The sequence below is a fragment of the Elephantulus edwardii genome, unplaced genomic scaffold (genome assembly GCF_000299155.1).
Source record: "Elephantulus edwardii isolate Elephantulus edwardi_28Jun2011 unplaced genomic scaffold, EleEdw1.0 scaffold00087, whole genome shotgun sequence".
NCBI classification, from domain to species: Eukaryota; Metazoa; Chordata; class Mammalia; order Macroscelidea; family Macroscelididae; genus Elephantulus; species Elephantulus edwardii.
The window spans coordinates 2,750,826-2,778,199 of NW_006399837.1; positions in this window are offsets into that span (position 1 = coordinate 2,750,826).

The following is a 27,374-nucleotide window of genomic DNA, read 5'->3' on the forward strand; positions in this document are numbered from 1 at the left end:
AAAGAGAATTGATCCCTTAGAGCTGTGGTGCTGGAGAAAAGTATTGAATATACCATGGACTGCCAGAAAAACAAACAGGTTTGTCCTGGAGACAATGAAACCAGGCTGCTCCTTTTCTTTAGCTTTGTCTGACATATCTTGGACACATTGCAAGGAGAGACCAGTCCTTGGAAATGGACATCATGCTCAGAAGGGTGGAGGGACAGTGCAGGAGAGGAAGACCCTCGATGAGATGGATTGATTCAAACACGGGGCTAATGGGGGTAGATGTGTCATAGATAATAAGATTATCACAGGATGGAGCAGAGTTCGGCGCTATTGTACATACGATTGCTATGAGTTGTAAGTGACTTGACAGCACATAACAACAACATACAAAAGAGCCTCAAACTAGAAGCAACCTAAATCTTCATTCATAACAGATTGGATATAGAAATTGAATAATATTTTCTCTAAATTAAAAATAAATCTTATTTGAATAAAAAACCATTTCCAAACTCATACTGTTCTGCAACAACACCAAGAAACACTTGAATTTGTCATACATGAAGCTATAAATTTCATATATAATTTATATACAATTAAAAAAAGAGTATAGAATATTTCTAAGTCCTGGGATATTTACACCATGTAAATAGAATTTCTTACTGTAATTTCTATAAAGATCCACCAAGTGACATTCTGGCTTTTTTAAAAAAAATACTATATGTAATACTATGAAAAATCTGTCATGTGAGATAAAAAGATAAAAACTTTAAGTTTTTCATAATATGTTCCATAGGTAAAAATGAATTAATAGTAAAACAAATCTGCATTAACCTTGAGAGAGAATTAGTCATGAATGTCAATGCGTTCTGCTAACAATACTTGAAATTGCTCTATTTTTTTTCCCCTTTAAACTATGAAAAGCTACCAGTGTCTTTTACAGTCCACAGATGGTGCAATTGCTGCTTCTCAAATGTATGAAAAACTCAACTGTGTGTATTTCTTGCCTTGCTCCAGCCTGACATAGGTTTCTCAACCTTGGCAATGATGTTTGAAAGCGTGAAATTCTTACACGAGCTGTTGTGTCATTAAATCTGATATTTGAAGAATCAGTGGGCACATCTCCAAACTTGTTTTGATATTTTGACAATGACAAGTACCTGTTCCAAAGACCAAAAGCCCCTAATCTCATTCTGTGCTTATGTATCAGAGACCTTTACAGTTTTATCCTGTGCAGGATAAGCTTTCCAAAGAGAATTTCTTTTGAGTAGGTTCAGAAACAGGAAGGTCTGGACTGAAGTTAAACAATGCCTGTGTTTACTAGTGGAAGAGCTTTATGTAGCATAGAGGACTACCAATACTTGAGTAAGCCTCATAAATGAAATAAATTATAGATAAGCCTGGTTTGTCTCAAAGCTACAAATACTTGAACTTAGAAATGTCAGCTTTTCTGGTAGAAGCAACTTGTCTGAACCTCAGTTGAGAACTATTGTGAACAAGAAGTTAAATTGTTTTGCAGCCAGCCACTCATGGCTTTAACACATCTGGAATATCACTTTTTAGTACAAACTGTGCTGCTGAGTTGTTTTTGGTTATGTTTTTGGGTGTTTTTTTTAAAGAGAAGGAATGTGTCCATATTGGTTGATTTTTCCCCCCTTAAGAACTTTTTTCATACTTCTTATTTTATTCCTCTTGATGAAATGTCAAACTGACAGAAGACTTGCGTGCACAGTGCAAGGAATTCCCATATGCCTTTTCCCTCAGTTACCGCTTATTTACATTAAATTCACCCAACTTGTTTTACCATAGTCTATGTGTCTTTTTCTTCTATTTTTCTTCATATTCTTTTTCTACCTCTTAATAAAAATGAGACGAAAATTCATCACAAAGTAAATTTTCTCATAAGTGATAAGTGCCAGATGGCACTTTCTATGAATGTGTGAAGTAGATGAAGTCTTTTCACTTAAATTGTCAACCAGTATTTTCTAGGTACGACTCACAACTTGCAAGCCCTATCATTGTGTTATTTGTATCCATCAGAAATGGCAAGAATGACCTAGATCATCTTTTAAAGATGACACCCTTCCATTGTCTTTCAAGTTTCATCCAAATCTGAGAAAATGGACAAGTATTCCATCCCCAATAACTGTTCCCAACCCACTCCAGGACAATGTAATACAGAAATAATGGACTTTAAAGACACCAACGTAGTTGAAAATGTCAAATAGAAAACTTCTGCTGGTGAGTAAATATCCTGTGGGAGGGTCTCTTGTTTGACAGTTGGTAGAAGATAAATGCATATAGTAAAAAGTGAGTCAGGGAAGAACATTTTTTCCCCATAAATAAATAAGCCTAAAAGTAAGCAAAACTTTAAGTGAAAATGTAATGCAAAGAAGCCTTTGTTTTTTTGAGAGTGTTTGCCTTTCAAATGGCAAATGAATTGAAAAGAATTCTTTCTTACCAATAAACCAAGAGGAAGGCCCAGTTATTGCTCTGAGCATGGAAAGATAAAAGGCATCATTGGGACTGAAAGGAATCAAAATCATACAACGTCTTTCCAGATTTAACACTTCAGAGGTTCAAGGAAGGGCATGATGAATATGAGACGGGATGCCAGAAAGTCATTGTGGATGTTGGCCTGTAAATACAAATTTAGTGTTGAATCAATGAAATTGCCATCCCTAGTGCCAAGCAGATAGGAGCAAAGATGCTTATTGGCCTAAGAATCCTGAAGTTCAGAAGTAGAGTTAAGTAGAGAAAGAAATTCTGACTTGAGAAACAGTGGATGAAGGGAAGCACCAATTAGCACAGAACAGGAAAGTTAATTCCCTGAGAGTTCAGCTCAGCTCACCAATGACCAAGCACTACACGGGAGAACCAAGGCCATGCGATGTTAGAGTTTACATATGGTTTTCTGTTTTGTCTTTTTACATTCTAATTAGGGTCTATTGCTGGTTGCTCTGTATTTTTTCTTTATAGAAATAGGTAAATTCCAACAGCCAAACTGATTAAAACATAAAGCAATCACAACAAAGCACAGGTACAGCTGCAGGTCAGGTGGGCAGTTGACAAGTCCACATCCGTCAGGAGTAGGCAGGCTGGACACTTCTGCAGGTTTGAATCTCAAGATTCATAGGGTAAGTTACAGAAAGAAAGCAGAGGGGAGAGTGAGTGTGAGTTCTGCAAAAAACATTTGTTTATAGTCTTTAACCAGAGTAGATGATGGACATGTCCTTTTCATTGAGTGAGTGAGTGCATCACATCAAGTTACATTAAAGAAGATGATTACATCATCGTACAAAACAACAACTACGCTAATGTTTGGACAAATCTTATGAACCATAACTTAGCCAAGTTGACACATAAAATGAACCATCAAAAAAAAACCCTCGAGGTCCTTTAAAAAAAGGTCACAGCTTTCCAAACCACTCAAATCATCTATAGAATGAGAGAGCAAGAGAGAAGTCATTTGTTTTTCATCTCACAGATGTAGAGGAAAATGGAGAGATAATAAAACTTAACTGCCATTATTCGTAAAAGAATACCCATCAGTAACTGGGGAGTGGGGTGGGGAGGTGTAAATCAACTAAGTGTATTTTCTGAAACCTGGAAATTATTCCAGCTTCCTAATTCACTCAATAGCTGGATTTAAGTAAGGTTAAAAGATGGGGGGGGAAATGTCTTCACCAAATGTGTCCTGATAGCCAGATGTTTGGCATGAAGATAGACAAAATATGCAGGTGACAAACTGAGTTTTGTGGTTTTTTTAAAAAATTTCCATTTATGTGTTTTGACACAACTGGTGCTGTTATTAGTCAAGAGCTGTCCATAAATGTCCATGTGGTGATTTAGCCTCCACTTTATATAGTAAACTATGAAGAAGATGTGGCAGTCGGCTTCCATAAAGATTTCCTGTCTTGGAAACCTTATGAGACAGTTCTAATTTGCCCTGTGGTGTGATGGGCTGGAATCAACTTAACAGAAACAAGTTAGGGTTTTATATGGTAAGATATTTACCCAGGAGGACAGAATGTCAGCATAGCTGGGCTGAAGGAAATAGAAGAGTGATTTCCTTTGAGTAAAGGAAATTCTATGTCAATTTTAAATGTTAATACGAGAGTTTGTTTTTCAATAGGCAAGAGACTATCAAAAGGAAAGTATAATATTACTCCCAAGTTCTACTCAGTCTTAGAGTTGTTGTTATTGTTGTTGTTGTTGATAACAACCCTGTGAACAAAAGATCTGAACCCTGTTCCGTCCTGCGCCATCCTCACACTTCCTGACACACAAGAGCCCATTGCAGCAGTCGCCACGTCAGTTCGTCTGGTTGAGGGTCTTCCTCTCCATCGCTGAGGCTCCACCCTTCCTAGCATCATGTCCCTTCCTGTGGAAAAGCAGCTTCTAGCAACAGGCACAAAGCACGTGCGGCAAAGCCTCATCATCCTTGTCTCAAAAGAGCACTCCAATTGCACCCTCTCTAAGATATATCTGTTTGTTCTTTTGGCTGTCCATGGGATGTTCAGTGGTCTTCTCAAACACCACAGCTCAAAGGCATCAATTCTTCTTCTTCATCCTTATTCATTGTCCGGCTCTCAGACGCATAGCAAGTGATCGGAAAAACCATGACCTGCATCAGACACAAACTGCATCAGTCCTCAAACTGCCATGATTACTCCTCAATAATGTGGAGAGGTCCCATACTGCACTTTCCCAGTGCAATACTTCTCCTTATTTCCTGACTGCTCGTACCAAGGGCATTAATTATGGATCCAAGCAAGATGAAGCTGTTGACAGTTCCAATCTCTTCTCCATCAATCATGATGTTGTTTCTGAGTGCAGTGGTAAGAATCTCTGTCGTCTTGACATTGAGTTGTAATCCATACTGAAGTGGTTGGTTCTGTTTCATAGCACACTTGTGCACAGAAGAATAAGATGCCATTCCTCCTGCATCACCCTCACAATCCTTGTCATGATTGAGCCCATTATTACAGGGGCGGTTGCAATTCACGTCATTGAGGGGCTTCTTCTTCTTCCCCTGACGCTCTGCTAGTGTGAGGTCCTTCTCCAGGGTCAAGTTCTTCCTGATAAGATGCCCAAAAGATGTGAAATCAACTTTCACCATCTTCAAGTGTAAGGAGCACTCTGGTTGGACTGCTTTTAAGACAGATTTGTCCAGTCTTCTAACACTTAGTTCTGTGTTAAATATCCTTTACCAGAAGCAGAATTCAATAGTGTCAGTTCTGGTGATTGCTCTGAGTTATTCACCAGTTTCTCAACCACATGAAGTGATTGAAAACATGATTACCGGGTCAGGTGCACATTAGTCTTCAAAGTGATGCCTTTTTAACATCTTAAAGAGAGCTTGTTAAGGACATTTGCCCAGTATGCTACATTCTTTGGCCTTGGATGAAACTTACATGGTCATTTATCCTGGATCCAATTAAGTTAATTAAAATTAAGTTCTTGGCAAGCTCTGGTGGCCTAGTGGCAAGAAGCTGCACTGCATTCTCGGAGGTACACGGTTCAAATCCACCAGATGCTCTGCTGGAGAAGGAGGAACAATCTCCTCTTGTATCAGTCAGATCTGATTTGACGGTACACACAAAACATAATGAAATAAAATAAAATTAAAAAAGAAAATTAAGTTCTTGACAACGTCAATATTTTCTGCAATTATCTCATTGATCAGTTATGAAAAATTTTGTTTTATGTTAAGGTATAATCCATATTGAAATTTGTGTAGTATTTTATCTTCACCAACAAATAGTTGAACTCCTCCCTTTTTTTAGCAAGCAAAACTGCCTTGCCAGCACATTACAAGCAGTTAATGAGCCTTTCTCCAGTCATAACGTTGTAGTGTCCATCTTCCTGTTGTCTAGCATCTCAGGTTATTTGTGAAGCACGCAGAATGAGTGTAGTTGTAGCTGTTGTCATGTGTTATGTTCTGCCAAGTTGGAATGGACTCACAGCTGACCTTCCAGTGAATTTTTAGAGGCTGTAATTCACCCAGGAAGAGATTGCCCATCTTTCTCTTGTGGAGCAGCGGGTAGATTTGAAATTCTTACCTTTGGGTTGATGGCACAACTCCTTCTCACTAGGCCACCAGCGCTCCCTAAAAAATGAATAGGCATAGGATACTGTACAAACCTGGTAAATGGGTTCCCCCCCCCAGGTTTAAACCTGTGTTATTCCCTTGTTCTGTTTCAACAACTGCTTCTTCATCTAAACATAGATTCCATGTGAGCACAACTAAGTGCCCTGAATTCTCCTTCTTCAAAATATTATCCACATTTTGTTGTGATCCACACAGTCAAATGTCTTTGCATAATCAATACATTGTGTTCTCTGCTTCCAGTCAAAAATTTATCTGGCACTTGTTACATTCATCCATGTCTGGTTTTGGTTCTTTTTAGAATGCCAGGAAATTCTGTTAGCATACCCTGTAACAGGCTTGTTTTGTTGTTGTTTTTTTAAATTGTTTTCAGTAATAAATTAGATGTATGTAATCTTAATGAGGTGGTTGGATAATTTCTACATTCTGGTGGATAATTTTTCTTTACAATGGGCACAGATATAGATCTAGTCTATTGGCCAAGTAGCTATCTTCTAAACTTACTGGGATGGACAAAAGAGCACTTTAAATCTTTCATCGATTTGTTGAAACATTTCTGTTAGGATTCCATCAATTCCAGGCTTATTTTTGCCAATGTCCTTCAGGAAATTTTGTTAATCTTCCTTCAATATCTTTAGCTCTTGGTAAAATTCCCTTCCTGAAAGGATTCAATCTCAACCAATTCTTTTTTGGTACAGTGACTTGGTGTACCAGAAAATGTATCTTCCATATTCTATTGATGCTTCCTACCTGCTTCAATAGTTGACTAATAGAGCATTGGCCATGTAACATTAAAGATGTTTTTACTCCAGGCTTGAATTGTTTTATGTCAATTCTTCCAGCTTTCAAAATGTCCCTTCAGTTATCTAAGTCTGACTATATACATTATTGCTGTTGTTATTGTTAGGTACCTTCAAGTCATAGACGACTCATAGTGACCTTATGAATGAAAGACCTGAACACTTGTATAACCTTCACAGTTTCTCCACATTCAAAGGTTTCCAGAGGCAAATGTAATATACATAATACAGTACTTTATTTTGTATTGTTTGGTCACCCTTTGAAATCTTCTATCCAATACTTTTGTCTTTTTCTTCAATTTGCTCTAGCTACTCTAGACTCTAGATGGGATTTCAGAGTCTCTTCTGACATCTTTCTGGTCTCTGTTTCTTTATCATAACCTTCAGTTTCTTAATGTAGAACATCTTTAATATTGCTCTCAATCCCTCTGTTTCTTGGTTATTAGTCTTCCGTGGGCCAAATAGATTCTTGAGATAGTTCGTAAATTCAGTTGGAATAAACTGAAGTGTATACTTTGGCTTTGATGGGCTTGTTTTAATTTGTTTAGGTTCAACTTGAGTTTCCATTTAAACAAATGATGGCCTCTTTTACAGTTGACTGTGGACTTTTTATGAATCATGATACTGAGATTCTTAATTATCTCTCTCTACAGATGTAGTCCATTTGTTCCTTGGGTCTTCCATCTATTGAGGTTCACATGTATTCTTACTGTTTTTTATTGTTGAAGAGAAGAGGCAGAGTTTTTCATAGTACTTGTGTTGTTTTCAGGAATGAACTGTATGTAGGGTTATTGCAACAACAACAATAAAATGGAATGAAAGTGTTAGCGTGCCCTGGTTCGGTCATATTTTCCTGAGATGACTGTAAGACAGTCATCCCACTTGATAATCCTAACAATGCAACTTTAACATGCTCACACAAAAAGTGGGGTTCAGATCTGTTGTCCATACGATCGCTATAAGTGAGACCAGAAGAAGAGCATGTTCCCTCATTTTCTGTCTTAAAAGGGAAACTGGGCCATAGGCACAGGGCCATAAGCGTCTCTCTGAAAGGGCTAGAGGGAGGAAGAACAGCACAGCCACTCACTGTCCCAAGTTAGAAATCAGACAAAAAGCTCTCACCCAGCCCCATGGTACCTCTAGAGTCACGCTTTTATTCATTGCTGACTCACAGATTTACAGCTATGGTACCAATGATAGGGTTTATTAGGGAGGAAGGCCAAAAAGTGGGGAAGCTAAAGAATTTTATTGTTGTTGTTATATGCCGTCAAGTCACCTGTGACTCATAGTGACCCTATGTTCAACAGCTCTGAACCCTGTCAAGTCTTGGGCCAGTCTCACTGACTCCAACACATCTAATTCCATTGCCCCAGTTACTGTGTCAATCCATCTCACCCAGGGTCTTCCTCTTCTGTGCTGTCCCTCCACCCTTTCAAGCATGATGTCCTTCTCCAAGGAATGGTCTCTCCTGACCTTGTGGCCAAAGTATGTGAGACTGTTTCACAATCCTAGCCTCTATGGAGAAATTTGGTTTTATTCTCTCCAGGACAGACCTATTTGTTCTCCTGGCAGTCCATGATGTGTTCAATACTCTTCTCTAGCAACACAACTCAAAGGCATCGATTCTCCTGTCATCTCTAGTCATCGTCCAGCTCTCTGATGCATACCACATAATTGTGAAGACCATTGCATGGATTAGGTGTAACTTAGTCTCTAGACTGACATCATTGTTCATCAGCATACGCTGTAAACCCAAGCAGGCTCAAAGCACAATTCCTCAACTAGTTCAGGCTCCAGTTTCAGTCTATTAATTAAATCCAAATCATCCAATAAGGTTTGCCTCAGAGTAGTTATAAGGCAGCTTCTCCTTCAAATGTTCAGAAGACCTCCCAGACCTTTTACTGTGACCAGCACAAATGCAAGAACCGTCAGGTTATACCTTGTCACAGTTTCTCCACAGCAATGCCACAGTCTCTCTACCACCACGGTCTCACTCTCACCAGGGTCTTGTCGCCACAAGCCTTGCTGGCCTCAAGTCATTCTTCTTAGTGTGGGAAGCACTCTTTCTCTTATCCTGGGCCCTTAATAGCCAATGCTGATTTGCAAGACCATGTGTCTGCTGTTAATGTAACTGGAGACCAGAAAGGACTAACTATAATGGCTTTTTAAAAAGTCAAGTTTTAGGTTAACACCACACTTTCAGTTTGAGTGAGTTTGTAATCACAGCAGAGAAAAGGTTCTGCAACTTTGAGTATAGAGAACAAAAGACTGCTGAGTTGTCAAATCAATCAAACATATAAGTGCATGCACATACACACAGAGCACACATCAAAGTTCATGCTAAAAATAGTTGCCGCTGTTTATTGCATTGCTCGCAGGATCAATCTACGATATTTCCCAAAGTTGCCTTTCCTGTTTAGAAAAATTTTCTATAAAGCTCTTCTCCATCACCAACAGAGAGGCATTCTATCGTTCTATCCAGAACACATCACATATGAGAACCAGGGCATCAACGTGAGGAAAGAGCAGCTTAAACAGGTATTAGCAGAGACACAGTAAAATACTCATTTTGCTCTAACTAATCGTGGTAGACCAGAAATTTCACAAAGAATTTTAAAAGGTACTACTGAAAATAGAAGAAGATGGAGTGGTATTTATCAGTGGTGGCCAAGTGAAGAAAGAAAAAGAAAAGGAAAATTATTCCCTTTAGTTCAGTTGTTGCTATTATATCTTTTCAAGTCAGAACTGACTCATAGCTACCCTCCAGCAGGTTTTCAGAGGCTGTAAATTGCACAGGAGGAGACTGTCTGTCCCTCTCCTTAGATCAGCTGGTGGATTCCTACCATTCATACAACTTTTTACCACTAGGCCACTAGAGTTCCTGGGCATTAAGTTTCTGTTAAGAGTGGCTGAAAAATCCGTAAACATAGAGTAGTAATTGTTGTACATGATTAATGTAACTGATATCTCCAAATTATATATTTTAATTACATCAGCAGTATAAGCATTCACTTCCTAACCAATATGCCTTTGGAAACTCTATGAACTTTGCTAAATGAGGATAGTTATAGAAAGGCTTCAGGCCTTTTGTTCATAGGGTCGCTCTGCGTCGTGCTCAACCCGATGGCAATCATCAATAACAATAACATGCACACACACTCTCATGGGAGCCCTGGAGACCTAATGGATAAGAAATCGCACTGTCAACCTAAAAGTAGGAAGTTTTAATTCACCACCAGCCCTATGGGAGAAAGATGGCCAGTTTCCTCTCTTGGACAATTTATAGCCTCTGCAAACCCAGTAGAAGGTAAGCTATGGGTTGTTTCCAACCTGAAGGCATACGATAACAACGTGTGTGTGTGGGGTGTGTGTGTGTGTGCGCGCGTGCGCGCGCGCGCATGCGCACGCGCACGCACAAGTATCACAATTTAAATAAAACTGTTAACTGAATAAAACATAACAGATGGTGGGGGAAACCTCCGTGGGGGAGAGGGGGAGGAGGCACAAGGTTTTCTCCCTATTCAAAAATATATGTGCAAAGATATTTATAAAAAGATGTTATTTATAGCAGCAAAACATTAAAAAAAATAAAGATATTTAAATACACATCGATAGGAATGTAGTTAACTTGCTTTATCACCTGCTGTATTATGGGTTTACTATGTAACCATTAAAAATAACCTTGAATTTATACTTAAATGGAAACTAGCCTGGTAGTCAACTGTGGGGAGGGAGAGAATCACGTTGTTGATCAGTTTTTACAATGAACTACCTGCTGTTTAAAAGTCATGCTTTATTTGTACATATTCCATTTGTTGTTGTTGGTGTTAAGTGCCATCAAGTCGTAAATGACTCATAGTGATTCTATGAATGAAAGACCTGAATACTTGTATAACTTTCATTGTTTCTCCAAGTTCATAGGGTTTCTGGTGACAAGCTATTTAAAAGTAATTGTCACTCCTGCTTCCAAACTTGTTTTAATTGAGGAACTCCAACAAGCACTGTCCACTATGGGTAACCATTATCACATTTGATGCATCAGTGTCACAGTGTTCAGCATCACAGCAACCCTAAGTTACCTCTGTACAGCAAATGGACAGACGAGTGCTATGTCACTTAGAAGAATATCTGACCAAAACCAATTAAAACCAGACCTGTGGGCAGCAGATTGAAATCACCCACTTTTGGTTTGGTAGCATTAAACAAAGAAAATATGTCAATTTATTCAAAAGTAATTTTTTTATCCATTCCTTAAAGCAATATCTACAAGCTACCTGTGGTTGGCTAAGGAGTCCAGTTGGCACAGTATGTAAGCTGTTGAACTGTTAACTTGATAGGTCACTGGTTTGAAGCCACCAACTGCCTTACAGGAAAAAAGATTAACAGACTATTCCCATTAATCACTCTAGAAGGCAGTTTGATATTTCCTAAAAGAAACTGAACATAGAAATCCCATGTAACCCAGTTATTCCACTGCTAGGAAGATACCCCAGGGAAAGGAGGACTGAGACACAAATGGAGATATGTTGTTCATAGTAGCATTATTGATGATAGCAAGAAAATGAGAAAAACCCAAATTCACATCAACAGACAAATACATTGAGAAACTGTGTTACAGCGACACAATTGAATACTATGCAACACTAGGAACAATGATTTTGCAAAATATTATATAACATGGGAGAGTCTAGAGAGCATTATGCTGAGTGAACTAGCTCAGTCTCCTAAGGACAAATACTGCATGAGACCATTATTGCCTTATAAAAAAAATTTAAGAATAACTGAATAAGATGTGTATTTATGTTTAAAAGAGGAAGTAGAAAAAAAGAGGGAAAAGGCAGAAAAGGAAAAGAGAGTAAATCACTAGGATAGCAGTGTTTAGTGCATGATTGGGGGAAGAAATAGGAAAGATTCCATGAGAACTTGAAAAGGTGGGATAATAATAGGCATAGAGCAGTATCCATTAATTGCATAAAACATAATGTATATGGATGACTGCATGAAACAATGTAAATTGAAGACTGTATAAAACACAATGAATGTGAATGAAACACAATATATATAAATTTGTGTATGCAACCCCATTAAAAAAGAAGAGAAAGACAAGATAGGTGAGTAGGTAGACTTTTAGCCCCAGGAACCCTGATGGCAGGTCAACATAAGTCAAAATGCACTCTACCACAGTTCTCTATGGTCTTACTGTGGACAAGGCAAAGAACAGGAAAGAGTAAATAAAACAATGGTGATACAGGCCTTCACAAGCTAACAGGCTTTTGAGAGATGTGATCCTGTTTTTAAAGTTAAACATGTACTAAGATTTCATAAAACTCGTGGGAAAAGTACAGTGTTGTGAAACAGAGTGAGAGGGCTGTTTCTATGTACAGGATGGTTAGCAACGGATTGGGAGAGAAAAGTACATTAAACTGAGACTTTGGGGAAATGCTGTGTGCCGTTGAGTCTAGCTGGCCCTCCAATAGGTTTCCAGAGGCTATAAATCACAAGATAGGAGATTGCCAAATTTTCTCCAAAAAAAAGCAGCCGATAGATTCATATTGCATTCCTTAGGGTTGAGAGCACAATTCATGACCACCAGGCCACTAGGAGAAACAATGAGGGGAGTGCTTCTATGTACATGATGATTAGCAATGGATTTGGAGAGGGGGGAAAATGACATTGAAACTGAAAAATCAGGAAAGGTAATAACTGACGTACTTACAGTATTTGGTTCATCTATGTCCTTTAATAGTAAGGAGCATGGGAGAAAATGTCACCAATACTGCAGAGATTAAAAGTCTGCATTACAAACTCCTGACTGACCAAGAGAGAAAGCTTGGTGTATTTCAGGGTCTGAAGAATTTCAGTTACAGACACAAGGTGATTGTAGTGGAGAAGGGCCAGTCAGTTAGAAGAGGAAGCACATGACACAGAACAGAGATTTCCATGCCTTTTAGCATTAGATGCTTTCTCTCTTCAGAATCACTGAGGATTCCAAAGGGTTTTGTTTGTGGGAATTATACTTATTCATATTTATCACTGTTTTACTGTTAAAGTCAAATCATGTTAAAAATACACACATATTTTCCTATTTCACTTCCTCTAAAAATAACAATAATGAGCCTATTACATGTCAGTATAAGTCACCTTGTTTTAGGAAAAGTAACTATGTTTTTCAAAACAAAATGAGAAGAATGGCACTGTTTATGTATCTGCAAATTCCTTTAATGTCTAGCTGAAAATAGAAGATAGCTAGGTTCTTACATATGCTACTGCCTTCCAATGCTTGACATATGCTGTTTTGAAGAGGGTGAAGAAAATATAGCTTCATGAAGATGTGCAGTTGGACATTTTAAACACATTTTCACAAAACTATGGATAGTATGCTTTAATACTACAGGAAAACTCCTTAAGTTTGCCATGTGAAATTAAAAGTCACAGGAATAACCATTTCATACTCAGAAGGGTGGAGGGACAGTGCAGGAGAGGAAAGCCCTGGAAGAGATGGCTTGATACAGTGACTCAGGCAATGGGGGGCCGGGGGAGGGGTAGGTGTGTTGGAGTCAATGAGACTGGCTCAGGGCAGGGCAGGTTTCAGAGCTATTGTGTACAGGCTCACTATGAGTCACAGGCAGCTGGATGGCACATAACAACAACAACAAAACTATGAAGTGATTTTTTTCTAAAAATAATCATGGATTGGTAACTTGGTGAAGACTGGTTCATTGTGAAATGGCAATTCTTCCAAAGGTTGGCACATTTCATTTTAACATCAGCAAAGAAAATGACACTCTAAAAACCACAAGGAATGTCATTAGAAAAGACTTTTATTATTGTCATGACTGGAGTTCAGAACAAAGGCTGCATAATGGAGTGGATTCAGGGGGTGGGAGAGGGGATTGTATAACAATGAAAGAATTTTTCTTTTACTTTTTAAAGAGAAGAATGAACTGGAGGGGAGGGGTGGGCAGGGAGAAAAGCGTAACAATGAATGAATGAAAATAAAAAAGTCTGTAAATTTCCATTAAAATTAATAATAATTTTAAAGAGTTTTAGAAGTGTGAAAAGCTGTCAAACACTCAGTTGTGGGCGCAAATTCACCAAAATCCTAAATTTGGCTGAAATATTTTAATTTTACCATTGGCAAACAAATATAGTTAGTTATGAGCCTAATTAATATTTGCCAATCATTGTCCCAAAGAAATACCACTCACAGCTCAAGACAACTGCACCAGTGTTTCATGTATATTTTCCATGTCATCACACAGATTACCAAAGTGATGTGTAATTGAATCTAGATTTAAGAAAATGAATGAGTTTAACTACTTCATCAAAGACTTTCTTACACAAAATTGGTGTTTTGTTCTAGTGGCATCCACTTCCTAAATAACACGCCTCCGGAAACTCTATGAACTCCGATAAATGTCGATAGTTGTAGAGGGGCTTCAAGCCTTTTGTTCATAGGGGCACTATGAGTGTGCTTGACTTGAAGGCAATCAACAAAGACAACAATAACAACAATGGGTAGCAGAGAAATCTGGAGCAATTAGCAGTATATTGCAAGGTAATCACCTTGGTGCATGCCAGGTGCCAACAAAGGCTTTGCAACATCAGTGCAAATGACAATAGACTAAAAACAAAAGTAGCATTTGTATTAGAATTAGGAAAATAATTCTGTTTAAATTGATCCCCTGGAGGCTGGAGACTCCGCGAACTATTTAGTGAGAGCTGCTGACATAGTCAGAAACTATGTAAATGAATTGAGTTTCATTTCAATTACAATCAGCAACCATTGGTGAGATTTTAACCAGATAATGTGATTTTATTTTAATTTTTGAATAGCGATGAGGAAGTTCCTTAGTTGAGAAAAATTTGAAGATGCCATTTAAAAGAAGTGGAGAAGAATGTTAAAGAAAACTTAAACAGGAGATACTCCTGGGCTTCCAGGGAAAAAAAAAGACTGAAAGCCCAATTACAAAATAGACAAAAGACACGGAAAGGCTTTGCACAGAGGAAGACATTCGGGTGGCCAGCAGACACATGAAGAAATACTTAAAATCATTGGTAATAAGAGAGATGCAAATAAAAACCACAATGAGGTACCATCTTACTCCAGAAGCAGTAGCAAAGTTCATCAGGGCAGCAAGCAATAAATGTTAGAGAAAATGTGGAGTGGTAGGAACTCTCATACACTGTTGGTGGGATTGTATAATCACTCTGGAAGACAGTTTGGTGTTACCTCAAAAAGTTGAACATAGAAACTCCATGTGATTCAGCTATTCTACTACTAGGAATAGACACCAAGGAAATTAGAACTGAGAGACAAACAGAAATCTGTACACCAATGTTCATAGCTACATTATTCACCTTCACAAGATCATGGAAACCTCCCAAATGTATGACTACAGCTGAATGGATTGAGAAACTGTGGCACATTCACATGATGGAATACTATGAAACAGTCGGGAGCAACAATTTTGAAAAAGACTACATAACTTGGGAGAGACTGGAGAGCATTATGCTAAGTGAACTAACTCGGTCTCATAAGGACAAATACCACATAAAACCATTATTGGAAAAAGAGAAGGTTAACTATAACTAGTAAAATCTGTATGGGGACCCAGTGGGGAGAAGGAGTAGAAGCAGAGGTGTGAGGATGAATAGGGGTGAAACCACAGGGTTGTACAGTTTGGTGAGTGGAGGGAGGGGTGAAGGAAATGGACAGGATCTGACAGGGACCTGAAAAGATTGGTAATGATGGGCAAGGTCCAATGGTGATTGTTTTTAAAAAGTATAATGAATGATTGGGTAAAACATAATATAAATAAAGAATAGTGTGAAACACAATATATATGAACTTTATGAACAAACCAATATTAAAAAGGGGTGAGAGGGTTCCAAACGATGACTAATAAAATTTCAAAAAAATATATTTGACAATGACATTATCCTAGAAATAGTCTGGAAAACAACCAAATGGTGAGTCTTGGTTGTCAATTGTTTTTATGGGTCTGTAGTTGAGAATTAAGTTCTAGTCCAAGTTTATACCCTTGACGGTCATTTACATAAAAATAGAACCCTAAATCAATAAGTGTTTGTGATACAGTGTGTAACATATCAGGCTGCTCCATAAAGGGTAAGAAGTTCAAATTTGTCTCTGTAAGAAAAAGATGGGCAGTCTTCTTTTGTAGGATTTACAGCCTCAGAAATCTGAGAGTTTCAAGTTAGAATGGAACTCGTTGAGGCTTTTGTTTGTTGGTTAATTTTTAAAAAAAAAATAATATCATACAGTAACATAGTGTAAAGAAGGAAGAAAGGAGTGACTTAAACTAGACCATGAAAACGTAAATATTCAGAAATATTTTAAAATTGTTATTTTCTTGAGAATGGGTTTGGGTATAATGGAAAATAAAGATAAATGATTCTACCCTTACAAACAGTTAGCAAAGTTCCAGTGAGAATGTACTTTCTTTATAGAACTTTATTGAGGTTACAATATTTAAAATGTGTAATGTGATAAGTTTTATACTTTTATATCAGTGAAACCATAATCATCAGGAAAGAGAATGTCCATTGTCAAGAATTAGCTGTTCCACTTTGTTATCCATTCTTCTTACTCCCACCCCAGAAAACTATTCATCTTCCAGTCTGTACAAAAATAGAAACTGTAGCATAAGTGAATGCATGAAAACCAATCTATTTGTGAACTTTCAAAGGCATAAAAAAATAAATTTAAGAATTAAAAATAGTGAAGAACAAAGAAACCACTAGAATACCATTTTGAAGATGAGGAAAATAAAGGCAATGTATAAAAGGATAAGACCACCGGAGCTCAAGGTAAAAAAGACTACGAGAAAGAAACTGACCTTCATAGAAAGATATAGATTTTTAGGAATGGAAGAGGTATCACGATACAATTTTCTCAAGTTCCTTTTCAGAGCTCATTTTATTATAATATTCTTTCTCCATTCTCTGACCTACTTTCTTGATCTTGTTCTTGTTTCACTTGACTCCTCTTCGACAGTATCCTTTCTGAAGGTATTTGAGGAACAATCTCTTTTCTGTAGGGTGAAGTCACCACTTTATATGTCAACACTCAGAGCCTTCAGATCTGACTGCTCCTGGAGGCTCCCTCTGAATAGCTTTATTAGGCTTCAGAAACACTCCAAAGATATTTCAATCCACTGTTTTATCAAGAATTCCCCATTGTAACTCACCTCTTTGTCATAAAATAATTCAACAAACTTTATGTAAACCTGACTCTTTCTGAAACCCGTTAATCTTAGTACCAAGCACTGTTTGACAACAAAGAAAAGGCTAAGAAGTAGAAGATGCTCAGTTTCTGCATCACTGAGAACCTATTACTTCTCAGATTGTCTTCTGTGTGGTCCAACCAGAAGTAGAATCTAAGTCAAAGGCCTGAATGAAAGTAGTTCCTGCGGGAAGTTATTCCACAAAATGTTTAAAGACTATCTAAGTTGGACAGAAAAGGAAAAGAATGGATCCAAAACGTTGTATTTTATCAAGCAGGTTATTGCTGTAGACAATTTAGGACAAGCTAAGTCTTGCTATCAAGGGAACTAGAATATCCCAAAGACTATGTGTCAGTGTTATCTCCCTTCAAGGGGTTGAAAAAACTATGCTTTGATTTCCATCAAGCCATTGACTGAGGCTGGCACCAGAGACCATGGACCACTAGTACTTCCTGCACATATAGGATAAGAAAGACCTTAAGTGGATTCTCACAGTAGGGCATTTTTAGGTGGCATTGGGAAATTAGGAAGATCTGGTGGTGGTGTGCTATGAGTTGCACTGCTAAGTGAAATGAAAAGTCAGTAGTTCAAATTAACCAGCTGCTCTGAGGCAGAGAGATGGGGAGTCTCGTCCCATTAATATTGGCAACCTTGGCCATACAATGGAATGTGACTATGAGCCATAATTGACTCAATTGCAGTGTCACAGTGATAGTAGAATATTAAGTGCTAAAGAGATACAGTTTAGAACTGACAATGAACTTCATGAACTATAATAATGGTTTCTTTTGAAAAGAGATTTCCAGTTTCAGACAATCATGGGATATAAGCTATGAATTCAATATGTATAACCCATAGTCTAGGACTCATATCTCAATTCTTTCTTAAACTGATCATAACCAAGGGTTCAACAAATATCTAACATAATCGGTGGACTAAAGTACTTGGCTGTGAACGTCACTCAATTTAGCTATGGAATTATAGGTTGCAATAGTGAGAACCACATTTCCATAAAATTAACACAGTTAACATAATACCTGACACTTGCCATATTCTTTTGCCATATTCTTGAGACCCATTAGCTGCTACTATCAGTGATCATTGGAGAAATAGTCATTAAGATTTCCTATCATGTAAATTGATCAAAATATGGCTGGTGAAATAAAATATTTACTTATGTACAGTTAATGTAAAATGGCTGTTATCTCTACCTGTCAAAAATGATTATTTTTCAGTAAGAGGAAGACACAACTTTGCCCTGATCTTCTCACTCTTCAACACAATGTTTTCAAATGTTTAATATATTTGGGGAAGTAGCTCTGTGTTTTGAGTTACGTAGATATATTCAACACAAACCATTTGGGTAAGACAGCTTATGATAGAATTTCAAGTATTGTCCATGCTACAGATAATGAATTTTACTAGATACTTACTTATCAATTGTACTCTCTCAGATTTCATTTATGCCATTTCCACTTTTACTAAGCACTCGCTGATCTTCAAATTCACCTTGATATTTAACTTTTTACTCCAAAATTGTGTTGAATGCCTACAAAGGAGAAGGGTTATGCTGAATACTTGAGGATCGCCTGGAACACTTTTTTAAACTCAAGACATCAAGATTGAGCATTTCATGGAGAGAAGGGCACTTTCTTTAGGAAAAAAATTCTTCATAGCTATTATTAATAATCATTGTTTCTGTTAAGTGTTGTCAGGTTGAGTATGACTCATAGTAACCCTGTGAACAAAAGATCTGAACCTAGTTCTGTCCTGCGCCATCCTCATACTTCCTGACACACAAGAGCCCATTGCAGCAGTCACCATGTCAATCCACCTAGTTGAGGGTCTTCCTCTCCTTTGCCGACCATCCACCCTTCCCTATATCATGTCCCTCTCCAAGGAATAGCAGCTTTTGGCAATACGCCCCAAGTCTGTGAGGTGAAGCCTATTATTCTTGGCTCCAAAGGGCACTTTGGCAGCACCCTCTCCAAGACATATCTGTTCGTTATATTGGCCGTCCATGAGATGTTCAGTGTTGTTCTCCAACACCACAGTCCAAAGGCATCAATTTTTTTTTTCTGTCATCTTTATTCATTGTCCAGGTCTCAGATGTCTAGCTAGTAATTGGAAAGACCATGGCTTGAATCAGATGCACCTTAGTTCCTGAGCTGATATCACTACTTCTCAGTAATTTAGAAAGGTCCCTAAACTGCAGATTCTTTTCCAGTGCAATACTTCTACTCACTTCCTGACTGCTCCTACCGAGAGTGTTAATTGTGGAGCCAAGCAAGACGAAGCTGTTGACAGTTTCAATCTCTTCTCCACCCATCATGACACCCATCATGAATCTTTGTTTTCTTAGCATTGAGACACAATCTATAGGCTGTATCCCTTGATCTTTTGCAACAAGTGTTTCAAGTTCTCCTCACTTTCAGCAAGTAAGGTTGTGTCACCTGCATAACGCAGGTTATTGATGAGTCTCCCTCCAATCCTGATGCCTCATTCCTCATCACAGAGTTCAGCTTCTTGGATAATTTGCTCAGGGTATAGATTGAACAGGTATGGAGATAGAATACAACCCTGACACACTCCCTTCCCAATTCCAAACCATGCAGTGCTCGCTGGCTCTGTTCACACAACAGCTTCCTGATCCAGGTCAAGGTACCTCATCAGCACAATCAAGTGCTCTGGGATTCCCATTCTTCTCAATGTCAGCCACAACATGACATGATCCACACAGTCAAACGCCTTTAAATAATCAATAAAGCACAAATAGACATTCTTCCGGTATTCTTTACTTTCAGCCAGAATCCATCTGATATAAGCAGTGATATCCCTGGCCACGGCCTCTTTAAAATCCCACTTGAACTTCTGGCAATTACCTATATATGCACTGTTACAGCCCTTTTTGAATTATCTTCAACAGTAATTTGCTTGCATGTGATATTAATGATAATGTAGATAATTTCCGCATTCAGTTGAATTACTCTTCTTGACAAAAGGAACAAATATGGACCTATTCCTATCCATTGACCAGGTAGCCATCCTCCAAATTTCTTGATATAGACTGGTGAGTGCCTCCAAGGCTGCACCAGTTAATTGATTAAGTTAATTGCTATCCCGTCTAGCTGATTAACTGTATGTGATTTCATTTACAACCAGCTTTTGTTGAAAGCCTCTTGTGGAGGAAAACAGGGTCTGGTAGGTGGGGTTTTGTATTTAAAAGTTGGTCTGATCTTAAATGTGAGGGAGCCTTTAGCTTGGCAAAGTTGGATCCTGGTGGGTAAGTGTTTGCATTCTTTTTTTAATACTTATACACTGTATAATAAACATACTTCAGAATGTGACATACAACTTAAGCATTAGTTAAAACAGGAGAAAAGCAGCAACTTTCATAAATATACTTGAAAACCATAATTTGATAACATTTCTCTTAGTTGGGACAAATGGTTTACAGTCTCTGCTTTTTTTGTGAGAACTATTAAACATTTGTAGAAAAATCACTAAGTAGTGATTAGATAATTTGATAGGATGGCTTTGTCACTGATTCACGCATCGTGTTATACAATTATAATTCCAGTTATGCCATTTAAGTGATATAACACTGTGGATTTACTCTGGGGTTTAGAAACATCTGAAAAAAATATCTAGGCAAAGTGTGAGGATTCAAGTGTGGGAGCATAGCCAGGAATTGACTGAGGCAGGAATCTGAATTGATGGGCTAATCAAAGAGAAGTCTAAGTCTTTCAAGTGGTGCCTCGGAGGAAAGACGTGGCCATGTGTGTGTGTGTGTGTGTGTGTGTGAATTTAAAAAAAAAAGAAATCAAACACTGTAAACTCTCTGGCGCACAGTTCCACTCTGAGACACACGGTGAAGTCAAGAGTTAAAATGAAGTCATTAGCCACAAGTTCCAGTTGAGCTTCAGGAAACAACTCATAGTTAGGAAATAGCTAGGAAGCATAAGTCAACTCTAGCCAAGCTAGAGTCCCAACTCTGGCATGAGTTTATGAGAAGGGAGGCATGAATTCTATGATCAGTGAAGATTTTTTACTTCTTAGAAAATTATCCAGCAGCAGAAGAAATGTATCCATGAACTACAGTGTTGGCTGGGGTTCAGGAGGGAAGACAGAGGCCAACAGGAAAAAATACGAACTCTGGAGTACAGAGAACATGACATTCAGACATAACATAACAACTGGACATAAAATAACAAGACATAAATAACAAGTGGAAAAGAAATTGGAGACCTGGTCACATGCAACTGAGAAAACATTTTCATGGGTCTTAGGAAATAAAACTAGCTTAGAAACCATGAGTGTTCTCTGGGATTATGGAAAAGGATGAGGAAATGGGGGTTGTATATTAATTAACTGGGAGTTCGTGGATGGTGAAAATTGTTAACAATCTCGACTGATAACAAAAAGGCAAAGGTTCAAGTCCTCCCAGAAGACCTTGGGAGAAAGCAAAGTCAATCTACTTAAAAAAAAAAAAAAAAGTCTGCTGTTACAAACAGTACAGAACACTGTTCTTGTCAACTCTTACATACATAAAATCACCCTAAGTCACAGTCAACGCAATAGAAACTCACTCCTCCCTTCTGTAAATTACATATTCCAGTGTTATAAATTACTACAATAGTTAGGAGTTTAAAATAATACACATTTATTACTTCTGTGAGTCTGGAATCTGAGTAAAGCCTGTCTAGGTCTACTAACGATGATAATGATTTTAATTAAGGTTTACAGAAAATATTGGGTTTTCATTCACTCATTGATGTACATTTTCCTCCCTCCTCCTCCTTTCCCCCCTCCTTCAATGTCCTTTGCAATACACTTTCTTTTCCAGATTGTTAATTGTCATATAACACCAATCATATATTCCTTTCAGATAATCCTTTCCTTCATTGATTCCAGTGCAGTGTGTATTATATATCCACTCTTTTCCTGCTCTCAACACCCACCCATATCTATCCTAGTTTATAACATTGGTTTTGTTGCACTCATGTTTATTGCTGCATTATTCACAAGAGTGAAGAGATAGAAGCAACCCAATTGTCCACCAACAAAAGAATGAATAAAAAAAATATGGTACATTTATACGAGGGAATATTATGCACCATTGAAAAACAATGGACTTATGAATGAAGGGGGGAGTCTGGAAGATGTTATTCTAAGGGAAATATCTCAGTCACAAAAGGATAAATCATGGCAAGGTCTTTCACCAAGGATCACTCACAATACTGCAAAAAAGCTGGCCAATGGTGGGGTCTCACTGGAGTAGCTGAAGGCCTGGCCAAGATGTAACGCTGTTGTTACCAGTATAGTATTCATTCCCTGACGGTCATTTAATTGAGGGCTTTTTAGTTTATTGATGATTACTGATCAGAAACCACCCTCAATTCTTTGTCATGTGAGCTTCTCACAGGGAAAACATAAATTAAATCATGGCCACGAAAACAAAGAAGTGATGATAACTGGGGAATCATTGTAGAATCTGTTCACTTCAGGGAGGTAACATTTGACTGAGTGACTATTGTAACAATTAACCAGTGCTTTGATTGCTAAATGTGATATTCATTCACCAGAGATTGAACCATTCCATTTTAGAGGATTGAAACTGGGGAAAATAATGCAATAGCGAAACAAAAATGTTCCCCCTTTTCTCACTTCGGTTTCTTCAACTTATAGATCAATATCTCATCAAGTTCTCTGGTTTCATTCCTTCAGGAATTCCCATAAACATGTCCTTGAAATTTTTCCCAGTTCTGCAGATTCCTTTTGAATTGTGGAATCCAGTATTGTGCTTATTCCTCTATAAACAGTCTTGCAAGTGAAATAATGTTATAATAGATGACCATGTTCTAGGGAGCTATGATAGTCTAGTGTAAAAGGCTTCCCTGTCAGCTCTAAGGAATATCACTCCAATCTATCAACAGCTCTTCCATAAGTTTACAGCCTATGAAAATCTGCTGCTGAGCCAGCTATGAGCTGGTTCTCGCTTGATGGCATCTATCAAGACCAACAACATAATCAACAAAAGAGTCATAGTGATACAGTGTTAAATTCTTTCACTAACTGAACAGTCAGTATTTCTAACCTATCACTTGCTCCACAGAAAAGAGATGTGACATTTTTCTTCCATAAAGATTACAACTTTGGAATCATGCTGATATCACTGTATTTTTTTGCTGTTGTTGTTAATTTGTTTGTTTAATTCTACAAAGTGTACCACAGCACATATAGGTAAAGCATTTCCAAAATGTTGGGCACAAATGATAGCTTTATTATCTTTATCTGCAAATAAGTTTTTATTTAATGATAAGAATTTATCATAAAAAACAAACCTATCCATGGCTAATAAAACAAGAAAAAGTATCTGGCATGACCAGGCATCAGGGATGTGAAATTCTATGCCATAATGAGATGTCTTTACCTGCCCACTATGACGGCTATGATGAAAAAAAATATCAAATGTTGGTAAGAATGAGGGAAGACTGGAACACTTATATATTGTTTGTAAGAATGAAAAGTAATACTAATGTTGTGGAAAACACAGTGGCTGTTGCTCAATTAGCAAAAATAGAACTAACCTTGAGCCCAGTAAAGCTATTCCTAGACGTTGTTATGTGCCATCAAGTCGCCTGTGACTCATAGTGACCCTATGTACAAAAGCCCTAAACCCTGCTCTATCCCCTGCCAATCTTAGTTTCTCTGACACATCTACCCCCATTACCCCAATCACTGAATCAATCCATCTCATCGAAGGTCTTCCTCTCCTGCACTGTCCCTCCACTCATCCAAGTATGACATCCCTCTCCAAGGGCTAGTCCCTCCTGGAAACATGTCCAAAGTATGTCAAATGAAGCTTTAGAATCCTTGCCTCCAAGAAGCAGCCTGTTTTCACCCTCTCTAGAACGAATCTGTTCGTTCTCTTAGCAGTCCATGATATACTCAATACTCTTCTCCAGCACTACCGCTCAAAGACATCCATTCTTCTTCTATTATCCATAGTCATTATCCATCTCTCTGATGCAGAGCAAGTAATTGCAAAGACCATGGACTGTATCAGGCACACCTTAGTTTCCAGACTGACATCATTGCTCTTCAGTACTCTGGAGAGGTCTCTGACAGCAGACTTTCCCAATGCAATTCATCTTTCCATTCCCTGGCTGTTGATGCCAAGAGTGTTGATTGTGGAGCCACATACACAGCAAAATTGGAAGTGGAGACTTAAAGAGAGTCTTGTGTCCATTGCAGCACTATTCACAGACAAAAATGTAGAAACCTTTTGACCATCCAGATATGATTGGATAAGCAATGCCTCATTCATAAATAAAATTAGATACTACTCAGCAAATAGGAGGGATGGAGTTCTGATTCATGTTAAAATACAGGTGGATCATGAAGAAATCACCCTGAATAAAATAAGTCAATATCATAAAAGGGTGGCTATTATATGACCTAACTTTAAAAATAAGACAAGAAAAACCAAATACATAGAGACTAAAGTTAATTAGTTGCTATCAAGAGTGAGAGGTAATGGGGAGTTAATATTGATGGCAGAAAATGCATTGATTAAAAATAGAATTGCACGGCTGAATATTAGAGTTGCTGTCAATCAGTAATGCACCAGTGAAAGACTGAATTGGCAAAAGTGTGTGATGGATACATTTACAATGGCAAGAAACAAGTAGCTTCTGAGGTTAACCATGCACGAGCAGATACCTCATGAAGTTTGGTTCCTTGACTTTCAGGTTTAGGGACTTGGTTTCATGCAACATCCCTATTAAATAGCGTAACATAATTTTAGTGCTTCTAATCTGCCTCCTAGTTCATTGTTTATTGTCTGGTGTCTTAAAAGTTTACAGACAACCATATAACATACAACTGGTCTTTATTCACCTGCAGGAGAATAGTAAATGGAGTGTCTGGAATAGGCAGGGATACGGGATTTACTTCCATAAACAACTGCCCCCTTTACCACGGAACCAATGAGAAGAACTGAATGGTGCCTGGCTAGACCTACTGATAATTTTGATCCAAGTTTCCACAGAATAACTCCAATCAAAATAGGGAAAACGTAGAATAGAATCTCAAATTCTCATGGATGATTGTGTTTCTGGAACCACGAAGGTTAGATGAATTCCTGTGACTTTTGTCCTGTGGTAATCTTTAAACAAAGCCCTGCTATTTAAGAAATAGATGGCCAATCCTACTGACTACACAAAGTCATTGTTGATTGCCTTCGAGTTGAGCTCGACTCATAGCAACCCTATGAACAAAAGGCCTGAATCTCCTCTACAAATATCGACATTTATCAAAGTTCCAAATGTTTCCAGAGGCATGCTGTTTAGGAAGTGGATGCCACTCTTGTGAAGTCGTGGAATATGCAAAATACCCTATTGATTTGGCTGTGTGGATCATAACAAGTTGTGGCTGATATTGTGAAGAATGGGAATCCCAGAGCACTTGACTGTGCTCATGCAGAAACTATACCTAGACCAGGAGACTGTTGTGTGAACAGAGCAGGGGAACACTCCATGGTTTAAAATTAAGAAGGGAATGTGTCAGGGCTGTATTCTCTCTATATATCTATTTAATCTGCAAACTGAGAAAATTATTTGAGAAGCTGAACTCGAGTGTGACAGCAGCATTGGAGGACTACTCATCAATAACCTGTGTTAAGCAGATGACATAACCTTACTTGCTGAAAGTGAGGAGGGCTTGAAGCACTTGCTGCAGAAGATCAAGGAATGCAGCCTTCGGTATGGATTGCATCTCAATGTCAAGAAAACAAAGATTCTTAGCACTGGACCAATAAGCAACATTATAATTGATGGAAAGGAGTTTGAAACTATCAACAGCTTCATTTTTCTTGGATCTACAATTAACACCTTTGGTACTAGCAGTCAGGAAATAAGGAGATGCATTGCACTAGGAAAATCTGCAGTTAGGGACCTCTTCAAATTATTGAAGAGTAAGGTCCGTTTGAAGGCTAAGGTGCATCTAATTCAGGCCAGTCTTTTCAATCACTTGCTATGCATCTGAGAACTGTACAATGAATAAGGATGACAGAAGAAGAATTGATGTCTTTGAGCTGTGGTGTTGGAAAAGAGTACTGAACATCTCATGGAAGTCCAAAGAACAAACAAATGTCTTAGAGAGCCTGCAGCCAGAATGCTTTTTGGAGTAAAGAATGATGAGGCTACTTTGGGCATGTTGCTAGGAGGGGCTGTTCCTTGTAAAAGGACATGATACTGGGAAGGGTGAAGTGTAGGCAAAGGAGAAGACCCTCAACCAGGGGGATTGACCTGGTGACTGCTGCAATGGGCTCTTGTGTGTCAGGAAGTGTGAGGATGGCACAGGATAGAAGAGGGTTCAGATCTTCTGTTCATAGGGTCACTATGAATCGTACTCAACTCAATGGCACCTAACAGCAACAATAGCAATTTTTAAACCTTAAGCCATAAGTCGTCCCAGATGTCTTCTTAAAACCAAACAGTAGTTTAACAAGTATGTCAGCCTTGAGCTTTGTATTGTTTCGTGCCTATAATATAAAACTGTTAACAGTAGGTTGAAAGAGTAGACAGACATCTTAGTGGGTAGTGAGTTTATGTTAACAAGGGAGAGATTGACTCAGTAAAAGTTGTACAAGTGAAAAAATATAATCAATGTCACTCAGTACATGTAGAAACTGCTAATAGTCTCAATAACAATAAAATAGGTAAAATTCAACAGAAAAAAGTTGTCTAAAAAAAAGGTAAAATGAGTAAGAAAGAAAAGCTATAATGTGAAAGGAAATGGAGGAGTTAAAATAGGTGAGCTGAGAGCTAAGTGACATTTATGGAACAATATTCTATGCCAAACTCTCAAAACAACGCTGACTCAGAACTGTTCTATAGAATTCTCAAGGCTGTGATCTTTAAAGAAGTGGATCGTCACATCTTCCTCTAAAGGAGGACCTGATGGGTCCACACAGTTGATCTTTCAATCGGCAGCTCAGTGATTCAACATTGTACCACCAGGTCACCTAAACCACGTCAAGCAGGTTGCTAACAGGTATTTGACCTTTTAGCTTTCTCTCAAAATTTGAACAATTTTTTTCCAGCAATTCTCAAGTTGTTGTTTGTTGTTATGTGCAGTCGAGTCCTACAGTTCTTATATATTCCTTATCTTTCAAAAGGGAATTCTGGTGGCACAATCTGTAGGAAGTTTTGCTACAAACACAAA